General features: G+C 33.9%; 1 protein-coding gene across 1 annotated transcript in view; it reads left to right on the forward strand.

Annotated features, from left to right (window-relative positions):
* Nucleotides 1-24888, forward strand: part of ADGRA1 (adhesion G protein-coupled receptor A1) — a 274315-nt gene that overhangs the window by 181960 nt on the left and 67467 nt on the right. The gene's annotated exons all lie outside the window — the stretch shown is intronic.

The following is a 24888-nucleotide window of genomic DNA, read 5'->3' on the forward strand; positions in this document are numbered from 1 at the left end:
TTGTACTAATAACAGCTCAACTAGAAAATACAGTAGAAGAATGGATTTCTGTGAAAGTCAGATGATAAATGAGTTTTGGTATATGATAACTGAGAGTCTTTCTCTGAATAGAAAATTAGGAGATTTCTGAAAGTCTTAGTGTTGCCTATGAAAATTACAGCACTTTCAGTATTGCATAGTGCATGTTCTACCAAAAGAGTATACTTAAGATCTGATATTCAGCATCTTTTGTGATCTGATGCACTTGACTGAAAGGCCTGATATGCACTGCCCTGCCTGTAAATGACAGAATTATGTCAAAGTAGCTGCCTCTCATAGGTACTTGATTTTCCTCTTTTTAAGAATTAAAGAAAGCTTATAGTGATCCTGTGTGAGAAATTAATTTAATACTTCATATCAGTAAAATATTAATTATTAAATTATAAATGTGTAATTCTTGTAGGCTCTTAAAAATGACTACTTAACATGAACAGCTAAAAATAATCTTTCAAATTCTGTAAAATAGCTGCACTGGCTTTGAAGTCACTATGCTTACACTATGCTTACCATACAATGTATGGTAAAGATTCAGTGATACATTGTTTTCTGAGTTCTGTAAGAATTATCTTGCTTTTGCATAACTCTCCCTTAGAATTTTGACTGAAGACCTTTTAAAATGTGTGTATCTATATATACACACACATATATAATATATATAAACCAGATATATACACGCTTAAATATTTATATCTGAAAGTATGATCTTAGCAAAAGTATAAAAATTTTTGCTTAGTCTTGACTGTTGCTGAATATCTTCCTGAATAGCTTCAAGGTTTAAGGAATCTGTCTGTTTTAAGTGAGAGTTATTGCTTACTCCCCTGATATTTTATGATTTGTTGGCATCTGAGGTCTTGTTCTTTTGGACAATATGACTGTGATTTTATTTGGGTAACATGTTAAAGATACTTTAAGAAGTGCACTACAGCTCTCCTTTAGTAGATCAGGAAATGGAGAACATAGGCTAACTTATTTATATTACTAGTAGTTATTTTCAGAAATGGATGCTATGTAGAAGCATCAAGTATACAGTCCTGTGTGATCCTTCAGGTTCGAGTAGCAGTGATTTTTCAGCCACTCTGGTTCCTGGCATATTAGTATCGTTTCACTGTTGATTTGGACCAACTTAGAAACTTTACTTCCATTGGTTGTTGTACAGTATCTATGAATTTGTTTTTCTTTGTGCTTTTTTTATAGATCTCTTAAAATTAGTCCGCAGATTCTCAGGGCTGTACAGTCCATGTGCTGAAACCTGTTGACTAAATAGTGTTGACATAATTCATCAGTTAGCCAGGTGATGAAACTTAGGTGTTTGGCTTTTTGCCTGTAAAGAAGGCTCAGAGAGAAGAGGCAAAATTAGCTCTCTTCATATTTTATTGCTCTTGGACAAGCAGCACTGCCACATCTGTTTGTTAGTTTTTTTTCATTACCAAATCATCTTTTATAAGTTTTTTAAAAGGTGCTTTTATAAAAGTGCTTTTAGTTCTCTAGCTTGCCTTTTATAAAACTGACATGTTTCGTATCAAATAGATGGTTGCTTCAACATTTTGTAAAACACGATTGCTTTTCTATAAAAATGGACCAAGTTCTCCTTTGTACCTTTTGACAAATTCAATTTACAAGGAACTACAAAATACAACATTTCACTCTAATAGGCCATAAGTTGTGTATGTGGAGTTAGAATCCCCTGACAATGGTCTTTTGTATCCAGGAAGAGTAAGTGTCCCAGTAAACAATATGTAAACTTCTTACTCAGAGATTGTTACTAGATATTATGCTTCATGTAGCAGTAGATCCTTAATCTTCTCTGATGGTCATCTTCTGAATCTTCTAAATTGTATTTAAAAGGGGGAAAAAACACCAAACACAATTGCTTCATTCTATATCATTAATTATTTAATGAAAAGTACTTAAGCTATTTGACTAAGATGTGGATTTTGATACTGAAAGACTAATTATTCACAGTGTTGTCTTCCACTCTGTAATAATGACAAATCCTAAACCTCAAGTGTCCCATAAAGAGAAGACTGCTAACAAAAGATCTGTTTGTTTTAAATAAAAATTCCCCTGATAATGTTGGTGTTTATCTCATTTGCTTGAGAAGATAGCAGTCAGTAAAAGGGAAAAATAAAAGCAATGCAATGACATCTGTGTTGATTTTCTGTGTGGATGGGTATTTCCTTTGTTGTATTTTACGATGACAGGTAAATTTTAAATTTGCATCTATTTCATGCTAAAGAGAAATGCCAAGAATTAATGACTTTAGATTATTCTAAAGTCCTAATGTTGTATTTTATGTTCACATAATTTACTAAAAATTTCTTCTTTTATGAATGAATGCAAAACAAGCTTCAATGTTGCTGTAGAATGAATACAGATTCCCTTAAAACCTTATGCAGTAAATAGAAATATTGTATTTAGAAATACTTAATAACATTTCAGGCAAACTTCCTGTGTTTTCTCATAATGTGAACCAACAAGCTACATCTTAATGAACAAATTGGGGATGTGAACTGTTTCTATCTTCTCTCACTTGGTGTCAAATCATTCCCTTTCATTTGAGGCCACTGAACTAGTCAGAATGTTTTTTGTCTGCTGGCATGGGAAGGAGGGAAGATTTGTACAGAACAAAGAGCAATGTTTCTGGATGTTATACAAAAAGAGAGAAATCTGCTTTTTTTTTTCTCTGCCTGAATGCTCCCTTCTTCAGAAAGTTTTGTTGGAAAGGTTGAAAAGTTCAGATTCCCCTAACATTAGTATTTATGCAACATCTTCGTTCCATTCAGTCTTTCCCACAGAATCAAAAACTGCTTATTGGTTTTCTCTTGTGTTGCTAAATCCACTTCTTTTTCTTCTGTTCCAAGAACTCTCATTTGGAGAGGATTTCATTTAGCATATTGCATCTTCATTTTGCTGCCCTGCAATGGAAAATACCCAGGCTTCATTCTTCATGTGAGCCTCAGAATATCTGCATGGTCTTAAGGGCAAGTGCAGGGAGAGGAGAGAAGGCTGATGAACTCTGAGAAATTTTGGGATGTTTATACATAGACTAAAGTTAATAGATATAATCTTTTCTAACTCTGTTGCTTTGAAAGCTTTTTGACATCTGTTGGCACTGCTGGTGAATTTCCAGCTATGAGATCCATATGGTATGATGGGAACATCGCTTCAGTTGAAGATTTGCTAAAGTGTACCCCAACTGCCAAATTCTGTTGATGTTGCCAGAGTGTCTTCTCAAATTATCATTTGCTTACTTGTTATCTCAAGTTAAGAAACTTATTTCTGTATTCCATTGCCTTTTTTGGTAATATGTGAATTTTAATCTGTCCAATGGAAGTCTCCTTAATCCCACAGACTTGTTTGTTAAATGACACAGAGGCACTATGTTTTAACAGGGTCTAGGTCATTTTTCACAGGGATCTGTACTTTCAGGAAAATTTTGTGCTGCTTCTCTGTACAAATTATTAAATATAGATATAAAAATGTAGTTTTCATTTAAATCCATAAATAAAAGTTGAATAAAATTAGCACCAAAACTAAATATCATGTCACAAGGACTCAGAGAAAAAGTATGGGGGTTTTCAGATGAAAAGACATTTGTTCTGTAACCCAAATCAGTAAGGCAAGGAGATGCCTTTGGAGAACTCAAGATGACTCCTGCCTGAAAGGTAATCAAATCCACCTTTCCAATCAAACAGATGAGCAACACTTTGTACAGGTTAGGAACTCAAAATGTAGCCAATGCACAACTAATACTATAAAGATATTTTCAAGAATCAACAAAGATCCTTTTTAAAAGTGTGATATGATAAAAAATGCTGCTTTGTTGAATTGAAAAAAAAAATCCTCTTAGAAGCTAGTATTTTAGCTTTTGATAAATATGGGGTTTGCACTAAAGGAATTAATTATAAAGCTTCTGAAACAAAGCATATTTACCAGCTATGCAGAAGTGGTCGATTGGGGTGTTATTATCTTGTAATAATAATGTATCTCTCTCTGTAACCTCTTTCTTGAGCAGTAATGGGTACTCAGAAAGTGAGGCCTAGAGTAACTTGTTTTAAGTAACCATTTGAAAGACCTGTAAGATTATAAAATGTAACCAAAGTCTTCATTAGAAATGTCTGTATTGAAAGTAGTCCATTTTTTTGCAAAATAAGTGTGTTGCATACACCATTTTCCCAGGCACAGACTATACACCATTATATGGAATGTGCCTCTTAAAACATTAAGATAGTCTTTTGAGCTGACTGATATATTAAAATATTGAAACAAAATCTGTAATATATTCAATATTTGCTTCTGACTGTGTTGTCCTGTTCCAGTGCAGACCTGTGCGCAAGCTGCCACAAATTTTGTAAATGCTCACACTACAACTCAGTCAATTAAATTTACTTTTGGACTGGCTGGAGTATTTTATGGTCAGAATACAGGTAGTTTCAGTGGTAAGAACTATCAGGCAAAGGGCTTGTCATGGTATTTGGCACAGTGCTTATTCATATGGTAGAGGGATAGCCATAGAATGGTAAGAGTATTTGTGTTCAAAATTGGAGATTATTCTAGATTTTATTCTTTGGTTAACTTTTGAAAATCATGTTCAGCACTTTTAATGAAGACATGAGTGCTTTGGATGAAGATGCTAAGAATCCCTGAAGTCATCAATTTATCTAGTAAACCTAAATAAATAAAATCAAAGCCTTTTTAAGGTTTCTATCAGGCCCCCTGCAGTCTCTTAAAGGAAGACCTTAAAATATTTTTCAAAAAGCTGATAAAATAGTTCCATTTGTTTAAATTCTAGAAGTATGATTTATTAAAAATTTTAGGCTTTGAATTTGAGAAGTTGGCTTTTTTCTTTTTTCCTTTCATGAATCTTTTTGTCATGTGCTGAAGTTCATCAGTATAAATACCCTGCATATTTCTGTCCTCAAATAGTGTTACCAAAAGTCACTAGCAGAATAAACAAAATATGTGTTATTTTTTACTTATTTCTTTTTAATGAATGCATGTACTTTGAATACATAGCCAGCTACAAGAAAGGCTCTTCATTAAAATAGTCTTTCTAGCTCCATCATAGAATCACAATTTTGCTGGACAAGCAATAGCCTGAGCTGATAGACAGGCAGATGTAAAACGTTGTGTATCTCTCTGAATTGGATTATACCTATGTAAGCTCTGAATTTGCAACAAAACTTCAGATATGGAATTGGGAGTGGGGGCATTTGGAACTTGTGTTTTGCAGCATATCATCTATTCATAAACTAAAAAAAGGTGCATCGTATGACCGAAGTACTCTGCGCTGCAGCAGCCTCTTAAGAGGCTTGATTCTGATTGTCAACCTCAAAAAGTTTACACTTAAGCAAACAGTAAGTGTACAGTTATGCAAACATTTCATTCCATTGGCTGAATAACCAGATTTCTTATATGCTTTGGTTTTGTTTCAGCTCTGGTAGGTCTCAGTATGATGGTTCTAGATGCTGTAGCACAGGGATCAATGAGAGGAGAGTATGATGCTCCTAACTGGGAGTCTTTATGGCATTAGCACTACTACATTCTTGTTTCAAGAAGCCCTCAGTTTTCCAAAAGTTAGTTCCTTCTCCCTCTCTGACCTGTTGAGCTGTCGATCAACCATGACGTGTGTTGGCTTTGAAAGTGCAAAGCTCTTCTAGAAAAGTTATTTCATTTTTTTTTGCTGAAGCAGAATCTTAAACAAAATTGGACAATATCAAACTACTTAAGAGAAAGAAAAAGAAAGCAGCACATGACCTCAGAGCTATCACTTCTACAGAATTCCCTCTTTTTAGCAACTTATATGTAGACTTGTCTGCCAAATATTTATTTTCATAAGAGCTGTTGATAATCACAGCATCCCATAACTAATAATTAACTTATTTCTTCTGATAGTTGAAAAGGTTTTCCTTATTTCAGAACTGTACCTTCTTTGTTGCAAATAAGCCAGTTTCCCTTCATATCATGAAAGTGATTGATCACATGCAATATGAAACACACTTTATTATCGTATTACTTTTCAGCCTTCTGTTTTTTAAGATTTAACAAATAAAATCACATCAAGTGTCATTTTATCTGATCATTTGTCTTCTTGAAGTGGGATGCTCCGCAATAAACTCTAGCTGAGGCCTCGAAAACTACAAAAAAAATGAAATAACGATTTGCATCTTCATAAAACATTTCATTTACTCGATGTCGCCCATTTCAGAACAGTATATCTAGTTTTTGACTATCAAAGTTAGATGACTTAAAATTTTCTGTTTCTCTTGAGTTAATCAGTTATCTTACCTTTGTGTTTATGGATGTTTTCTTTTAAAAAATCTAATACTGTGTATTTCCTTTCATGACATTTCTCACTTGTTGTTCCAGAGTGTATCAAGATAATTTTATATATTTTTAGAATAATCTATTCTTACATTATTTAGAAAATTGATGTCTTTTTTGCAATATCTTAATCATTCATAACAATGTATAATGATTACTGACCCAAAAAGCCTTCTGGAATCCAAGCAGAAATGTTCTCTGCTGTAATCATGTGTCAAAACCCTCTTTGTACATTTCTTATTTTGAACCCATGTAAGCTCATCTTTAGCACTTTCAGCAAAACTCTGTTTTCCTTATGTACTTAGGTTAAGGTACATTGCAAATATTTCTTCATTCTTATCCACTAGTTGAATTACTCTGACCCAAAAAGAATTAAATTAGATTTGTTTAATATGATTTGTTCTTGACAAATCTATGTTGTCTCTTTATTATTATCTTATCCCTAGGTGCTTGGAAATTGATTTTTAAATAATTTGTTTTAGTAAATTTTTAGATAGTTCAGAAACACATAAAAAGGAGGAAGAAAATTTTAAGTACTGGTTTTGCTGCCTTAACTGTGAGACCTCCCCCTCTTCCACTTTTTCAGATCTAACAGCTAAAATCTTACTTTACTTGATGACAGCTGTCTTAGATTGCTAAGTCTTGCTGAAATGGAAATCTAAATATGGTTTTACTCTTTCCTTTTCCCTTTTTCTTGTCTACTCTGGTCTCAGTTTTAATAAAATTATTCAAAGTTCTTGATCGCAATTAGTTGCTTTCTAAAGACAAAAGAAAAAGTGCCCAAACTGTTTCAGACTTTTCTGTTAAAGTGATTTCACCTTTTTGTCTTAATAAAGGACCCTTTTGTGCTTCATCTGCTTGCAGTTTTTAGTATTTTTCTGGATTGGCTTAATGCACCTTACCAGTCATTGCTGAGTCACGTTACTCACCCTAAGAAATGGATGCTATTCTTTTATAGGTAATATTGTTTACACACTTGGTACTATTCTTCTTTAAATGTCAATCATTCAAGAGATCTCGATTTAGATCCTTAAGTCTCATTGTGTACTTCCTTTTTATCTTCCTGTTTAGAATAAGTTGTTTTCCTGCTTCCAGAACTGGGTTTTGGTTTGGATTTTTTTTAAGGAACAAAACAAAACTTTGAATGTTTGCCCAAAAGATCCTATCTTTTGTTTCCTCAGTTTGTTAAAGTCTGGTTTTGGAATGTCATTGTTCTTAATGTGCTGTGGCAATTCCTTCCTTTCATAGTATTCAAGAACTCTGATTGTTTTAAGGCGACTCAGAATCTTGACTCCCTTATATTCTTGACCAAATTCTCTTACATAACTAGCTATTGAAACAACAGTCCTTACAAATACTTACCTACTTGTCTGAGGCTATTTCCAGAAAATACCAAGAACTTGTTAGACAATTCATATCTTCCATTACTTACATAACAGCATTAGGGTAGTCAGTTTGCCATCATCCCCACTTCCTGTCCTTTGATTGCGTCTGTTAATTGCTCTGAAAAAGAGTCACCTTCTGACTACATTTGATATATCACTGAGCCCTATCATGAGACTGGTCCAGTCTTGCTTTCCTTTTATTCTTATACAAGGGTAAAGATGTCTGTTAAGTCTTAATCTCACCTGAAAAGCAGAGAAAATATATTCATTACAGCTGTATGAGGCATCTCTGCCTCCATTTTTTACTTGTATCTCCTTTCTTAAGTAGTGTTTTATAGCTTGAGAAGATGCTGTATCACAGTAATATACATATGGTAGAATGATACTATATTTTATTTAAAAGAATAAAATCTGAGCTCATAAACTAAATCAAGTGACTTCAGTGAACTGTGCTGTATGACTAGTAGTGTGTCATGATCAATGTATTAAGTACAGCAATGATGACAGGAGGAAGAAAAAGAAACCTGAATGAGAAAAGAGAACATTATTCTTCTAAGGACATGTCCAATACTGAAAAAGAAGGTGTCAACTGGAAACATACCAAGATGCGGCTTAGAAATTTTAAGATCAGCTAGAAAAAGTCTAACAAGTCTGAAGAAAGGGTAGGAAATTATTGGAAACTATTATAATGAATAATTGAAAACTAGAATTGAAATCTAAAGGAAAATTGCTTTGTTGATAGAGATTTCAAATAGGATTGGGTATGAAATGCATGTGCAAATTAACAGTAAGTATTAGCTAATCATTCCATTTATTGAGCACATTGGAAAACGCCATTGATTAGCATACCAGGAATTCTGCAATTCTTATTCACAAGAAATTTCTCTTCTGAGTGTTCCCTCCCTGAAGCAGCTAGGAGAAGGAGTTAATGAGTTCAAGGTGAGGGAACATGACCATTAAGTCTGTGATGACATGAATCTACTGAGCAAGGTGCCTGTTTAGGGTAATGTATAACAGCTGTGGCTGCTTCTGCCTATGGACTGCAGTAATGATGGCACAATGGCTGCTCTAGTGCGGGGAACCCTCGGGGAGGAATTTGCTTGCTCCTTTTACTGTGCAGTAGGTAGAGCTGATTTACTTACTTTGCAAGGGTATTTAAAGTTTGTTTCTTGAAAATGAAATTTCTCAACAGAAAACTGATTCAAAACTTGTACATATGCCTTTGTAGTAGCCATTCAAAATTATTTTTTGGGGGTTGTATCAGTGGTTATTTCTTTTCCAGAAATGCTCTTTGGAGTGTAAACATCTGTTTTATACAGTCATAAAGGGACTTTATTTTAGTTTATATATGATTTTATTTAATCTTTCTGAAACTGATACATAAGGTTTTACTATGGTGAAGAGACTGACTTTTTATTGCCTTCATTACTTTTTTTTTAAAGTGCTTCCTAAGAATTACAGGTCTCTCTAAGAATGAGAGTTTGGGGGCTTGTTACATGATAACAAGTATGGTACTTCATATTGTTTGTCTGTGAAAATCTCACAACACAAAATGTATTATTCAAGAGTAATAACATATGTGCTGCATCATGTCATAAATATCTAGTGCATATCATCAGATGAGAAACTGTCTAGATTTTTAGGTTACTGTTTTTTATTTGGAGAGTAAATATAAAGCACACACTTCAGTTTTATGTGGTACTTGAATATCCTGAGTGCTACCATTCTCCACTTCCTTGGGTTTTTATCTACAGGGATTTATTAAAAATTGTTTTAAATCCTGTGAAATTTTATATTGTTTTATTTGCATTAGAGGCCCTACTGCATTTTCATTACAAATCCATGCCACCCAGTGACTTCACTAGGAATCTTCATACTTACTTTTTATATTTAAAAAGGTAATTGTTCGATGAAAACATAGGCTTCCACACCAGGGTTTCAGTTGAGTTTTGCCTTTTTAAAGCCTTCTGTGGAAAAATGTCATATGATATAAATAATTATGAAAATCTACATCAGAATTCACCAAATATCTGTGCATTAAAAATATCTAGCACCTATCTAAATATTTCTTTCCATCTCATATATTATGCCTTTTTTAAATTGTACAGCTGTCATTTTATAACATTTTAACATTCTTGTCTAAGCAACACTTTAATAAATAACACTGAGTAGTGGGCAGATGTTACTGAACAGCAAAGAGATATGAGGGGATATGTTCTCAAACTTCTGGAACTGAGTGAAAGCTCTCTGACAAGTGCAAGATTTCAGGGGAAACCATTGTATTTGACAGGTAGAAGTTTTGTAACAGAAATTTTGCATTACTATTTGATCACTTTTTTGTCTGTCTATATTTGTGCTACTGTTTCCAGACTATATGAACAGCATTAAATTAAGTTTTGTCCTAGGCTAAAATTGGCTGATTTTTTTCTTTTTTTTTACATAAATACTGTTGCTAGTGGTTATCTTTAGATAACAATATATAGGGGTGTGAATTACTTTAACTCTAGTTAAATATGAGACTCAAGTTTCAAATTCTCTCCAGTCAAAAGAAGTGTGAATTGAAAGACTCAGAAGAATGGGATTATTAATATTATTTTATAGTCACTCTAGAATTTTCTCTACACATTCAGGCATTAGAGTGTATACATCCTGTTCAGTCTGAATTCGACACAGAACTTGTGGTCTTTCTTGACCTTTAGGATTATTGTTTGCTTTTTCTGAACCTGTGGGTTTATGTCTTCAATATCAATACATATTCTGAGGATATTTCTGCTTGAAGTGTCCATAGATTTCTGGTATTTAGTGCAGATTTCCTTATCCTGTGTTTTATAAAAGAAATGTTATTCTATGTTTGCTCTGACTGCCAGTGCCAGAATCTCTGTCTGTGACACCAGTCTCATAATGTCAGCAAAAAGACAGTTGGAATATTGTGAGGCAGGTAGGCACATTGCCTGGCCAAGTGCCCAGGAGCTTGGCTGTGTCTCCCTATAATGTTTGCCTCAAGAATGCTCTAATGAGTAAATGGTGTAGACAAACTGTGAATCCATTCTGAAATCCAACCTCGTGACTGCTTGTGCACAGCATTGTAGATCTGGCATCTCAAAATCACATTTAAGTTAAATTTACCCAGATACCTTGTAAATGGGTCTTAAATTGCATTAAGGTCCTCTGGAAATCAAATGCATAAACTTGCCTTCTCATATTAAAATATATATGCTACTAGTTCCCAAGAAATCACTGTGTTTTGTCCTTGGAACCAATTTTGTGTTATTTTCATTATTTATGTATAGAAGTTGAGGTTTAATTACCACAGTTATTCTAGTCTTCTAAATTAATTCACTTTATTTTGTTAACATTCTGGTTTCTTTATAATGGGTTCTGCCTTTGAACAATAGAAGTGAAGGGGGTGTTGTTGGGAGGTGAATAATTTTTCTTCAATTTCTTGCCCCTGGGAAATGTTGGAGACTTTGTATCCCTGTGAGAGTAACATGATGTAAAACTATGTATATTCAGAAGTTTGTCTTCTGTCTTCTCCCTCTTTCGGGGAGATTTCAGTTTTTGTGCTTTCAGAGTTGTTTGGGAGATTTTGTCATGAAGTGCTTCATGTATTTCTTTAACAGCTACTTCATGAGAGCACTAAAGATAAGGAGTAGGACTAAAACTGCTATTATGAAGATCCATTTGTAGATTGGCTTTCTGACTCTTCACAAATATATCACCTCTTGTGACTCCATATTTGAACTGTACGTTTATCCTCACGAGTGACCATTTCATCAGTGCCTTTTCTTCATTTTGGCCTTAATCTTTATTATCTTCATACAATTTGTAGCTGCTTGGGCCACTGTTTAATCTTGATGATCCTTGGTGAAGGAAGAAAATATGACTCTTTAGACAGAGAATTTTTGACATGCCAAAATATCCAGTAAGTAAAACTTCCAAACTGTAACTGGCTGTGTATCTTGCTAGTGAAAAGAGCTTGAAACTGATGCTTTGATCTGTGACTTTCCCTTTGTCAGTAGAGAAAGGTCAGCATTCTTGGCTAAGCAAATCGCTTAGTTTCACCTGTCATTTCTGTTCTCTATTGACGTTTTTAAAGACCGTAATTCTGCAATTGTGACAATATTTGTAGTTTATGAATACAGCTGCTTCTAATAAGATTAATTACTACAGATGTTTTTGTTGCTTCTGTGGGAGTAATTAGGTGCAGCAACCTAACCGTGCAGAAATGAAGCATAATATACAAACAAATTGCCAAACCCATAGTCTTTGCCATGAATATCTGACTTGGTATATTCCCAGAGTATGCTGTTGTCCTCCCATCTTGAGGACTTGAGCAAAACAATAGTTTATGATTTTAAGAAATAGAAAGGAGTTCCTGTATGCATATATCTATGCTTACAGCTATGTCTTTTCACCTTTTACTGAATTTCAGTGGGTTATTGGGTTTCACTGCATTGTTGAGGAAGGTGTGTTACAATCAACATTAAACTTAAGTAATTTTCTTTCACACAGATCATGTATTTTCCAAAACTATATCATATATGAGTCTAAGCTAGTTTAAACCATTTTTAAAGTCTGATATCTATATCAAAGGAAAAAACCTATATCTACTGTGCTCCTACTATGTCTTTCATTGTATTCCTTTTGTTATGTCATGTTAGTCCAAATTGGTTTTGTGTTTGATTTGTATTTTTTTTATTGGTAGCATGCTTCTTTTTTTCAATCATAGCCCTATTCTCAAAGTGTTTGGATATCTTTATATATTCCATACCATACAATCCAATCATAAAAACTGTTATTTGCCATCATGCCCAACAAATTAACACTTTGACCAAACAAAAACTAATGGAATACTTCTCATCTTATGCATGAAGACTGGAAAGAAACAAAACAACACCTCAAGGCATGTTTTCCTTTTATTTAGTATTTGCATTTATTAGTATTATTATTTCTACTCTAGATACTTTAACTATAAAGACAATAAAAATATGTTATCATGAATATCATAAAGATCCAAATAGCAGATGAAAAATATCTCCAGTCAGTTTGCATACATTGCAACTTATCACTTGACTAAAATACTCTGTGAAATGCTACTGGAGTATGTTGAAAGCCACATTAATTTCTATACCCTTCATTTTCACAAAATCATACTGCATGAAGAGTAAGACATATCAGTATGTACAATTGGGTTTTTATCTGCCAGTCACATATCAAATAAAAAGATTTTAACACTAATGCCTCCGGATGCAGCTGGCTGTTCCCAGTAGCTAAGAAGCCAAGATCAGAAATTTCAATTATAGGTACTGTGCAGAGTGTAAAATTATTTTTTAAAACATCTATGTTTACTGAATTTGTTTGTCACAGCTAACCTTTGCTGAATGATGGCTGAATATTGGTAATTATGTTTGTGATGACACATTCTTTAATTTGCTTATAAATTTATTATATAAACTTCAAGTATTTATTCCTCAAAATGATATCTGAAATATGAACAGGGAAGTAACAATTATACTCATAGATTAAATATGTGATAAGCAAATAAAATAATCTCTTACTTGATGGAATTATGTTAGTGATACTTTGAGGCACTTGTAACACATATTTATTCAGCAAACACGACCAATATTATCAGGTCCATTTCAAATGCATACATTTTGGCTTCTCAGAAATGAACATAATTAGCTTTTATATGCTTCAAGACAGGTTTGGTTACTGGTGATTTAATCACTTACGAAAATCCAGTTCATCTTGAATTCCTCCTGATCAATAACTTGCATACAATGGATATTGGAGTAATTGGCCTTTGCTTAACAAATGCTGACTGCAGTCAGATTCACATTTTTGGCAAAAATAAGCTAGAATAACTTTAATTAAATCAATTATTGGTCTTTGAAGGATATACATATGTGACATGTAAATTTTTTTCAAAGATATGAAAGCCTCCATCGTTGCTTAAGTTTGGAAGACTTTGAGATTGCTACTTATCCTGCCCAACTTTGACAGCCTTTAGCTTTCTTTCACCTGCAAAAGTGCTAACATTGTTGAATGCCAGAGCTGTGCAGATCAGGCATGGTGTGCAGACTATGTGGTATGGAGATTCAATCAGAAATCAGATCCTCCATCATAAGATGGGCATAGGCGGAGGATAACTAGTCAAGCACATAGCAGTCTATCTAATTCCCTGCCTAATTGAAGTTTAATGCAGGTTCTATAAATGTTATCTCTTAGACAATTGAGGAGTACTTTAGTTATGATGCTTCATGAAAAGACAAAGTGATCATAGGTGGATTTTACATGCAAGTACTAGTTCCAATAGATAACATACATGGAAACTGTAACAAAAATAAAAATAAAAAAACAGCATGTAAATAACAGCAAAAGTTAATAATGTAAATAACAGCAAAAGTAATAGAAGCAAAACTGTTTGATGGCATCCAGTTTTCGTATTATAATTTCCAAAAAAGCAGCTTATGAATATCACATACAGAAAGACCTAATGAGACACAGCTGATTCATTCTGACCCAGATGAAGTAAATTTAGTACCCTAGAAGGCACCATTTCCCAGTACAGTTTACTGATTATTTCATACAGCCTATTGGATAAACTCAAATCACAGTATAAATATAGGTCTAAATCTGCAAGTGTAAAGCTTTGAATCCAGTCTGTGCCCACTAATTTGGCACAGTGTAAATGTGATGGTCAAACTGATGCAAAGTAAAACTGTATCTCATGTGGGCCTTAAATAGAGTTTGGTTTAATAGAGTTTTATATTTTTAAGCACCAGAAAACTGTGTGGGTCTCAGTTTACTTGTTCTCAAGGTATACAACTGCAGCTTAGAGTTTTGGGTTTGTCCCATAATTTCCAGTTGAATTCAAGCAATTGAACTTTTCCAAATACCCGTTCGAACTATGTTTCAGTATAATTAAAAACTCTTTGAGTATCAGGTACTCATCAGATGTGTAATAGAAAATATTTCTGTTAGTGATGGTTTGTGTCAGCATTATGATTTTTCTTAAGAAATGCATTATTTATTTAATGGGCCTAATTAGTAGGTTTGATGGAAGATTTGAATATGATTTTTCACATTGTTACTGTTTTCCTGATGCTGTGTGTTTCATAAAATGCTTTTTAATTCCTCATAACTTCCTAGAAAGGAAACACTTAAAACTGTTACTTGAAAAGAAAATTTTCAGTTGTACAAGGACATTAATTTTCTCTAGTGCAAAATCTACTTATTTATAAATACTTAAAAAAGCTGATGTTTCTTAAACCTTGAGAAACAGGAGAAAAATGCATCAAATACTAGTCTTAGTGAAGTCAAGGTAAAATTCATGTGCATTTAAGTGTAGTCAAGATTTCTTCTTCTTGTATTTAGTAAAGATTTAGATTCTTTTAGTGAAATCTATCATATAAATTTGTTAGACCTTAAATGCACCACACAAATATAAGTAAGAGAAATAGTTGTAATGTTTAGCACCCAAAGTACCATTATCCCAAAGCTGCAGACCTGTAAAAATGTTTAATGTAGCTAAAAAGAAAGTGAATAATGTAATTAACATTTAAACTAAAATTTAGTCATGCTAAATTTTGGATTTGAGATTTAAGATAACTGCACATGATAATCAACATCTTTGCTGGCAGCTATGAAAACAGTATGCAGTATATCAGTCATAGCACCTATCACTCATTGCAGCAGACAGATAGAAGAGATATGAGGACAGGACCAAAATTAATACAGAAAAAGAGTGTAATTGAATATACTTTGTCTATTCCCAGATCTCATTTTCTCTATGAATTTGACTAGTCCAGTTTCTGTCCGCTGGGTGTCCTTTTTCTGTTGTTTTAACTCATCCCAATCTTCAGATGTGTTACCTATTCCTGATAAAAATAACGACTAGTTAGTGTGATCTTTTACAGCACTTTGAGTCTGTACCAGGGAAAAAAACTTTTTTTTCTAAAGTAAGCCATTAACAGTTATGATGTGTTTAAAATATGAGTTTCTATTTTTAAATCAAAACCTTTTTTTCTTTTTTTAACAGCACAGATTAGGCCACTACTGACACTGCTGCCTTAAATGGCTTTCTTGTAGTTTCATCTGATTGGACAGTATCTGACTGGACATTAATGTACAAACCTGGTGATGCACAAGGAGAAGCAGAAGCCTGTTTGCTCTGCCTTTTGCTGTGTTATATCTGGGCTTAAGAAAATTCAAAATAAGAAATAATGGTACCAAGCTAAGAAATTGAATCATGAATAAACATGACTAAGATTCAAGGTACCAAGTAAAACAATGTCATTTTATCATAGTCCATTTTTATTTGTTTTTTGTTTGTTTGTTTGTTTGTTTGTTTTTGTTGGGTTTTTTGTAGTGGAATTTATTTTCAAATACTCATAATTTAAAGCTGAAATTAGTCAGCCAGTTACTAAGACTGTACTAAATTTGTAAAATTAATCTGTCAAAAATTACGCTATAGTAGTTTATTCTAGTTCTTGAAACATATAGTATAGTGAAAGGAACTTCAAGGACTTTATGCACTGTGAGGCCAAAGAACAATTCAAGGTTTAATCACTGCTATGGTGATTATGGCTGGTAAAATCTCTCAGGCAATATGTGTTAGCCATTTTATAGTTCCATTTTGGTTACGTAGGCACTAGTTCAAATAATTACATTACCGGGCTGCCTTGTAACATTTGGGGAGCTCATTTCTGCGCTATCCATTACCGATGAAGTAGCCCACACTGTTTCCATAGAGATGATCTCTCTCTTTTATCTCTTGTCATATAATTCTCCATGCAACACATTAAATACTCTAACAGAAGAGAGGGGAAAATTCTTCTCTGACATCTACCCCATTATTTTGAACTTCAGTATTTTTTATTCATATGAGAACAGTGATCCTTTTGATCCATGTTTTCCGAAAATGTAAGTGTAGAAGCAGTTTTCCCTTTTAACTGACCCGTTTTTATGAGCTGGTAATTTGTTGTCAGGATCTTAGGTTTTAAGAAAGGACTTTAAAACTGTGGGTTTGAACTTTCCACTTAAATTCATAGTGTGGGGGTTTCTTGATGAGTTTCAGTTTGGCTTGTGGGAGCTAAAGGATGGCAGGATTAGAAGCTTATGAAAGGGTTGAACCTCTGTGATGCTGGTCATTTATTGGTGCAATCTGCAATGAATCGATAGTAGAGAGGTTTGCAGAGCCAATGTGTGTATCAAATACGACAGAAGGTAACTACATGAAAATGACAACCTTTTTAGATCTGTGGAAAAACCAGTTTCAAAGGCAAGATTATTTAATATGAAAGACGTGGTTACTGTGAGGGGAATACAAATAGGTGCACGAAACTGAGACTTTTTGGATGTCTGCCTTACCTTGCCATGTATCTGAGGTTATTTACTGTTGAATAGAGACAAGAAGATCAATTGGTCATTTACCATGTGAGCAAAAGGATGCACACTGGAGGGTTCTCTGGATTGAAGCAAATATAATAAATCTATTCTCTAGCCTGTCATAGTCCATGTAGACATCCTCTCTATCACTGTTTTGTTGAAGTACAGAAATTTGGTTTTGAACAATAAACGATTCTATCTTACACAAACTTTGGCCTACACTCAGTGCTTCTGCCTCTTTCAATACGAGTGTAAGTTTTTCATTATTTAAGCACGAAAGACCCTCAGTGTTTAGGATAAGCGATCCTGCTTGTTGCTGAAAATTATGGCAAGTGAAAACACAGGGTCTGAATTTGAAATTGGGCAATATTTTTACAGGCTCCCATATGTTCACTGAGAAGCAGAAAAGAGACCTCAGTGAGCCCTGAACTGCTGCAAATTAGCACAGCAGTGTAGATTTGAGTGGCTAATGATCTGTTGCATTCTTTCTTAAATTGTTAATATTATTTAGGTGGCATTTATCAATATTTCCTGCACGCAGAGTAAATGTTTTATCTTTCCTTAAAACAATAGGCAGATATTAACGTGCACACATTCTGTTTTTGTTAGATGGTTTTATTTCTATAAGGTATGTACAGCAAGTGATAATTAAAGTTCACGGTGTGAAATTTACAACAGTCCTTCACAACTAACAAAAAGGATGTGTGCTATATAGCAAACTACAAAATTAAAGTGTTTTTTGAATTGGAATCTGCCAGTGCAAATCCAGCTGTATTATTTGACTAAAGCTTATGATACATTTTCAGCAAAGTATCCAGATACTGCAAACTGTGTATTGCACATGCCTTATATATACAGGATCTTTCTCTGTTGCCTTTTTTTAATCAGTTGAGTATATGAGAAAGTACTTTTTCAGCTATTCTAAGAAATTATTTTACAACTAGAAATTTCTTTCTAATTTTTCTATTATTTAGCTATGAAAACTATACTTAATATGATATTTTATACAAATGTTTGCCTATATGCTTGTTGAAGAGATAGAGTAGGGCTTTACAAGTAACATTTTTTTAATTTTAGCTTAATAACCAACTGTTTTATTCATTGAATTGTTCCCAGGGAACAATACTGTCTGGAAAGAAAGCATATGGTTTATAACAGGTGGAATTATAAGTATTAGTATAAATTGTAGCCTGTGAAGTTATCAAATATGATTATGGAGATCAATCTAAGTAGAAATATAATTGTGTTTTTCATGTATATACCTAACAGTGTGAAAATGTGAATATTTTTCAAGAAAATTAATTAAATAACTCAGAATAATATAGGAATTACATTAATGAGAAGGACATTGATTTGTAAATTTTGTAGGCCTGACCACCATGATTCAGTTTTAAAAGTCAAAAATATTAGTTTGTTGCCTGGTATATAAATGTTTGATTTGCAAAGGATCATTGCAAAGTGCAATGGTAGGTGCTTGCCTTACTGGAGAGTTAAATCATAGATTTCACAAAATATTTTTCCCTGGTTTGAAACTTTATTTCATTCATTCATTAAAAATTAAAGGTCTTAGATATTAATGCTTTTTAGTGCTTCAAATAAAACCTGAGTACACAACTATGATATTGAAGATATATCTGACATTATTTCAGAGAAAGAAAAAGACATATACATATATACATACATATATATATATATATACACACATGTGAGGAAAATGAGTAAGGGATGGAATCCCTCATTTATCCTCATTTGTTGCAGCACCTTCATTTGGGGCTAGTCAAGATAGCAAGCTATGGAGCAAGTGTCTCTGGGGGATTTCATGTCAACCGTAATCAACAAAAATAGTAGCAGAAGAGCACCATGTACTATATTAGATTGACTAAGCTTTTTAAAAAGGGACAAATTCTGATACCTTTTCTTAAAATCATTACTTTAAAAAGGATAGAGAAGCCTAACTAGGGGAAAAAAGACAGGCACTTTTTAAAACCCTTTGTAGCCTTATAACGTTCTGTTCTAAACCATCTGTGAAGTTCTCAAATATAATAAATGCAAAAGTTTTGCTTTAGATATTCAAATTGGTACATACAACGGTTCTTGCCTGCAGACTCAATTTTACTGTCCACTTCTCTCCTCCTTAGATAATTATGGACTTCTCTCAGGAACACTCAGTTCATTATGTACTCACCTATCTAAAACACAATCTTTGAATTGACTTAATTGCTTCAGTCAACCAAGTCTTAAAAATATCCTATTTGATTATCTCCATAACAGAAAATCTTATTTTCACTGTATGACTGGAAATGCCAATCGAAATTGTATCAATTGCTTTATATATCTGAAAAGAGGTTAACTGCTCAGAAGAAAATAATAGGTTTTATTTTATTCAGTTTATTGATTCAATCCACTAACTAGTCAGACATCACAATGTCTTTCAAAATGCTCAGTTTTAAATTATTGTCTTTCCCTTGCTTCAGGTAAAAATATATTTCAGGATTAGATTAAAATGTGACCAAATAAATACATACTTTAAATCACTGAAAAGGTTAGTGTTTCTAAGGAATATGGGACTGATAGTAAAATTGAGTCACTCTGTCTGCATTCAGCAGTTAATCAGCAATGGGAATAGAAATATATTTGTTGTTAGAATATTTGTATTCAAAGAGAAAATGCCAGCTTCTCTAGATAAGAGTCTAATCCAAATCTCTGCTTGATGAAACTGCTGTAAAAGTATTAGTGCAAATAAGAGTGAAAACAAAAATTCCAGACATCCCAAGTCTCTTCAGGCTTTGGGTTAAAAAGGGTGGCTGGTGTGTGTTTGGGTCTCAGAAACAAATCTAGAACTTTCCTACAAAGTGAAAAAATACTGGCATGCCAAGCATTAACTTTCCTGTCCTTATCAACCAAATAAACTAGTGATGCTTCCTTTTTGTTGAGCTGTGTATTCTGGGGGAAGGGAAGACTTTTTTCTTGCTTTTTCCAGACCTCAGTCAGGACTTAGAAAGTGAGGCTGCTTTTTTGTGTTCTGCTCCAGCTTTTAACCTGGCCTTTTCAAATGCCGTCCTCCATATATCCTTAAGCCAGAACATGACGTTACTTCTGGAGAGTGGCAATCTTGTTTTCCCTTCCTCCCTTGAGTTCTTCTACCTGTAGCTAAACACAGCAGTTGCAGCAGATTCGCTTAACTTCAGTACCCCACAAAACCAGACTGAATTTGTTCTGAAATGAGAGCTTAAACAAGGATTTGGCAAGGCAGTTTTATTAAACAAGCTAGTATTGCATTAGTCACCTGAATATGTAAGGTGCAAGATTTTGTGTCAGTATGCCATTATTCTAATAAAATCATTTGCATGGTCAGATCAGATCAGCTGTCCCTATATCATTTGAGGGGCCACAGGTTGCTTGCTACTTGTTTCTCCCTGTTTCTTTCTCCTGCTGTCTTTTTCAAAGGTTTTAATTGCTTGATTGAGATCTGTTTCAGGAGATTTATTGGTAGACATTAATGTCTAGACATGAAGTTTTCCATCTCAGTTTAGGCTTGTTGTCTCCCTTTGATTTGAAAAAGCCATTCGATTCCAGTTCAGCTAGTTATCCTTTAATGAGACAACAGGTGAGGTTACCTGTTATAATCTGCAATGATGGGACTATATATATTGTTGTATATGGAGGCTGTTGTATGTGGAGGTTGAAATGATTGTGGCTACTTCAGAGCTAACCACAGATTTAGAAAGAAGGAGAAAAAAAGGAGGGTTATGGTGTAGGGAAGAGGAAGAGTTCTGTTTTAGTTGGTTTTGAGGAGCAGACAGATAACAATTACTCTTAAGAGGAAGAGAATCATCAGAGACCTGAATCACAGAATGGAAGAATAATAAGCAGTGCAATGTAATAGGTACAAATCTGTGGAGCATAACAGGTGGTACTGAGAATCCAACAGCAACACCGTGTATCTGAGGGTATTTGTTTCAAGTTAGCTCGTGTGGTCCCATGTAACTTCTCAGTTGCTTTTTGGGACTGTTTCATCCAAACAGTACCCACATTGTGCACTTGAGAGTGCTTTGTGAAAGCGTGGCAATAGAGATCTCATCAGAAAACTGGAAAATTGGCATTCAGATATGAATGTGATAGGATGAAAATAATATCTGAATATCAGAACAGTGTTCCAAATGTAAACTGTTTGTCCAGACATAGTTGTAAATCTACTGTGTTCATGAAGCATGTATTATTAAAAAAAGTTGGTGAGACCTATTTTAGAGGAATGCAGTGGTGAGACTGAATAATTTTTCCTCTTTTTAAATTGCTATCTGAAAGGCCATTTCCTTGACTGTATAATCATAGAATCATATTTTTTTACCTTTACTGTAAGTACTTTTTTGAAATGTAACAAGGAAATACCCATTAATGTTAGCAATGCTACTTTAACCCTATTAAGGCATCTTTGACACAAGGGTATAGACTCAACTCCAGGGCAAAATGATTCACATCTGCCTATACTGTCATCTTGATTTACTTTTAAATTGTGTTTTATTTTATGATATTACATTGCAGCTCAATCTAGGAGCTAATGGATTATTACAGTTCTGTTAAATTCTGGTAACAATCCTATTTGTTTTCCTATTGTGATTTACCTTTGCCTGTGCAGCCTTTTTGGAAAAAAAATTGTTCCTGTCTGAGTTTGTGGATTTGGAGCCCCAGGTTATATTTTATTCCTTTTCTTGCTTTCTACCTTTTTTCTCCCTTGAATTCTTCTGTTTTAACATTTAAACGTTATGCATTCCCATTGTTGAAGATTGAAGTGCTATATAGAAATCCATTTCTTTTTCCTTGTTGCATGTAGTGTTCCTGTCAGTTCAGTTTAGTGTAACCTTAAAGAAGGGTTTGATTTCAGTGTGTGCTTGATTTCACATTGCCTGTCACTGATAACAAATGTATCCACAGTGATCCAGGGCTGAATGCATTTCTGTGCTACTTCCTTTCTCAATCTTTTAGATATTATTCTATACTTATTTTTCTCTCTTTATTCTCTGACCAACATTCTCCCATAAGTGAAATTGTTTTAAAACTGAAAGCATTATATTAAAACTAAAACTTTTTATTATTTATTTTCCTCAGGTTTAGAATTCAGAACCCCTCAGTCACAGATTAAAACTACTCCTAATAACATCAGATTCCTTATAGCCTCTGAATGTTTTAATTTTGAATACATTAAAATTATTTGACCAGTTTTCTTTTCTAGTGTGTTTTTAGAGTCTGTGATGCAACAAGTGCTATACCATATACCATATGGGAAATCTGCTATAGTATTTAGTTGTGGCACTTCCTTGTAGAGAAATGAGTGATTGTGGCATGTATCATTAAAATGTACATAGTTCAGTATGCAGAATTTGCAGTATCTTTAGTAAATACAGACTCTAAGTTTTCTGGTTCTGACTTTTTTTTTATAGTTGCTTATGTAAAAACTAATGCTACTAATTTATTATCCTTAGTTTGACTATACATTACATTTTTAGTAGCTTAGACATCTATTTTTTCAGCATTTACATTGCTGTCTCTCCCCACTCTCACTGTACAAATGCACAACTGATATGTGTGTTTTATGTTGTTGTGGATGTTCTTGTTTTCCCTCAGAACAATACATCCTACTACTCTGCAAGCAGATCTGTTCATCATTGCCATTTAGTGTTTATGCAATAACAATCATAGAAACACAGAATAATTTATTTTGGAAAAGACATTGAAAATCATTGAGTCTAGCCATTAACCTAGCACTGCCAATTTCACCGGTTCTCCATATCTCCAATTGCCACATCTACCTGTCTTTTAAGTACCTCCAGGGATGCTGACTCAACCACTTTCCTGGGCAGCCTGTTCCAATGGCTGACAACATTTTCAGTAAAGACATTTTTTCTGATACCCCATATAAACCTCCCCTATTGCAGCTTCGTGCCGTTTTGTCATCCTGTCGTTTGTTACTTGGGAGAAGAGACCGACCCCCACCTGTGTACACTCTCCTTTCTCCAGGCTAAACAACCACAGCCATTTACTGAAAGAAAGCTTGGTGATCAAAAGGATCTGAAGTAGCCAGGTGGCAACTTCATACTGATGGCAAGCCATGCAATTGTATGAGGTTTCACGAGACACTGTAAATATGATATACTACTGTTACCTCCTATTGTTTAGCTGTTTCAAAAGCAGCTGAGACTTCTCTTTCCGTGTAAATTGAAATATTAAAAACAAAAGCAAAACCAGTCAATCAGAACAAGAACAAAACCACCAAAAAAACCCTGCAAAAAGCCCAAACCTTGTAGTTTACTAGAATTAAAGGAATTTGTTTTATAATTCCTTAACCCAGAAATTGTATTCCAAGTTTCAGATTATTTTCCCCATGGAGAATTGCTGGCTGATACTTTTGGATGAACATGGATTAACCTTTGTTTTCTAGGAAGAATCTGTCTAGTGAGCGTACACTGATGATGTAGTGGTACTACCCAAGGTAATCAACAGCATCATTCAAATGTAAATTTTAGAAAATGATTTAATAAATATTCAAATGTATTTTCCCCACAAGCTCTTCTATTAGTGTTACACTGTCTCATCTCTGTATGCTTCCTTACGTGTTCATTGGGTTAGGAATTTTAGTGATCCTCACTGTACATTGACCAGAAGATTACCATTCACCTTTAATTTCTAAAAAAAGTCATTGCAGTTTTCTGAAGGTCTCCCGAGTCATACTTGGAATTAATGTATTGAACTAAGAGATATTATGAAACTGAAAATATTTATTTGTTCATAAACCAGATTTTTACCTCAGGGTAATGCTGAATTTGTTGACTTAAATCATTGTTAGAAATGGTCTGCACAAATTCAAACTGATGCTGTGTGTGGGAGACAGCTGGTTGTCATGGTAACTGTAGTGCAGCTTTTAATTCCACTTGGTGAGTAATGCTAACACAATGTTGCTGAATAGACCATGGCTTAGCGAGTACAAGTATCTTGAATTCTCCATGTCGGTGTTACAAAGTAAGAAAACGCTTTGTTCAGAAATACGTTCAGCATCCTTTTTGGCTTATTGCTTTTGAACAGAGACATTAAGAAAATATATCTCTAAAAAGCTAGAGGATATCAAAACACTATGGAGAGTATGTTTTTGGTGTGGCCCTCAAAGAGCCCCAATAAGGTAATAAAATTAAGAGACAGATTTTAAAGATGTCTATAACCAGTAATTTTGATTTTGTTTTCTTATGACTATTTGTTGCTGAATTTTTAGTGTATATCTATTGAAGAAATGTAGGAATGTAAAAATTTAGGATGTCAGAAGGGCACAAAGTGGCCACTCAATTTTTATTCTTGTGTTTCTGTGTGGAGGAAAATAGGATATGAAGTTATTTAATTGTTAAAGTTGAGACATTGAGTTAATGCTGGTCTTAAGAGAAGACCTTTGTTTTTTGGGTAATATGTCCTGTGTGGAAAACAAAACAAAACAAAAAACAAACAAACAACCCCACAAAAGACCAACTATAGGTGTGGTTGGGAAAGTAGGATCAAAATCCATTGATTAGTTTGCTAATGAGTACTTTTAAGACCCTCCTACTTACTATAAAAATACTACTTCTTTATGTTAGATAATAAAGAAGAATGAGAATACAGATTTTAGTAGTCTGTACCCTTGGCAGCAATGTTTCCATATCACTGTGGATATATAGAGCTTCCAGGACTCAGAATTCCTGGTGATAAAAAACCTTAAGTCTTTCTT

The sequence above is a fragment of the Empidonax traillii genome, unplaced genomic scaffold, assembly GCF_003031625.1.
Source record: "Empidonax traillii isolate 1590-97213 ecotype Southwest subspecies unplaced genomic scaffold, ASM303162v1 scaffold27:size3997909, whole genome shotgun sequence".
Classification (NCBI taxonomy): domain Eukaryota; kingdom Metazoa; phylum Chordata; class Aves; order Passeriformes; family Tyrannidae; genus Empidonax; species Empidonax traillii.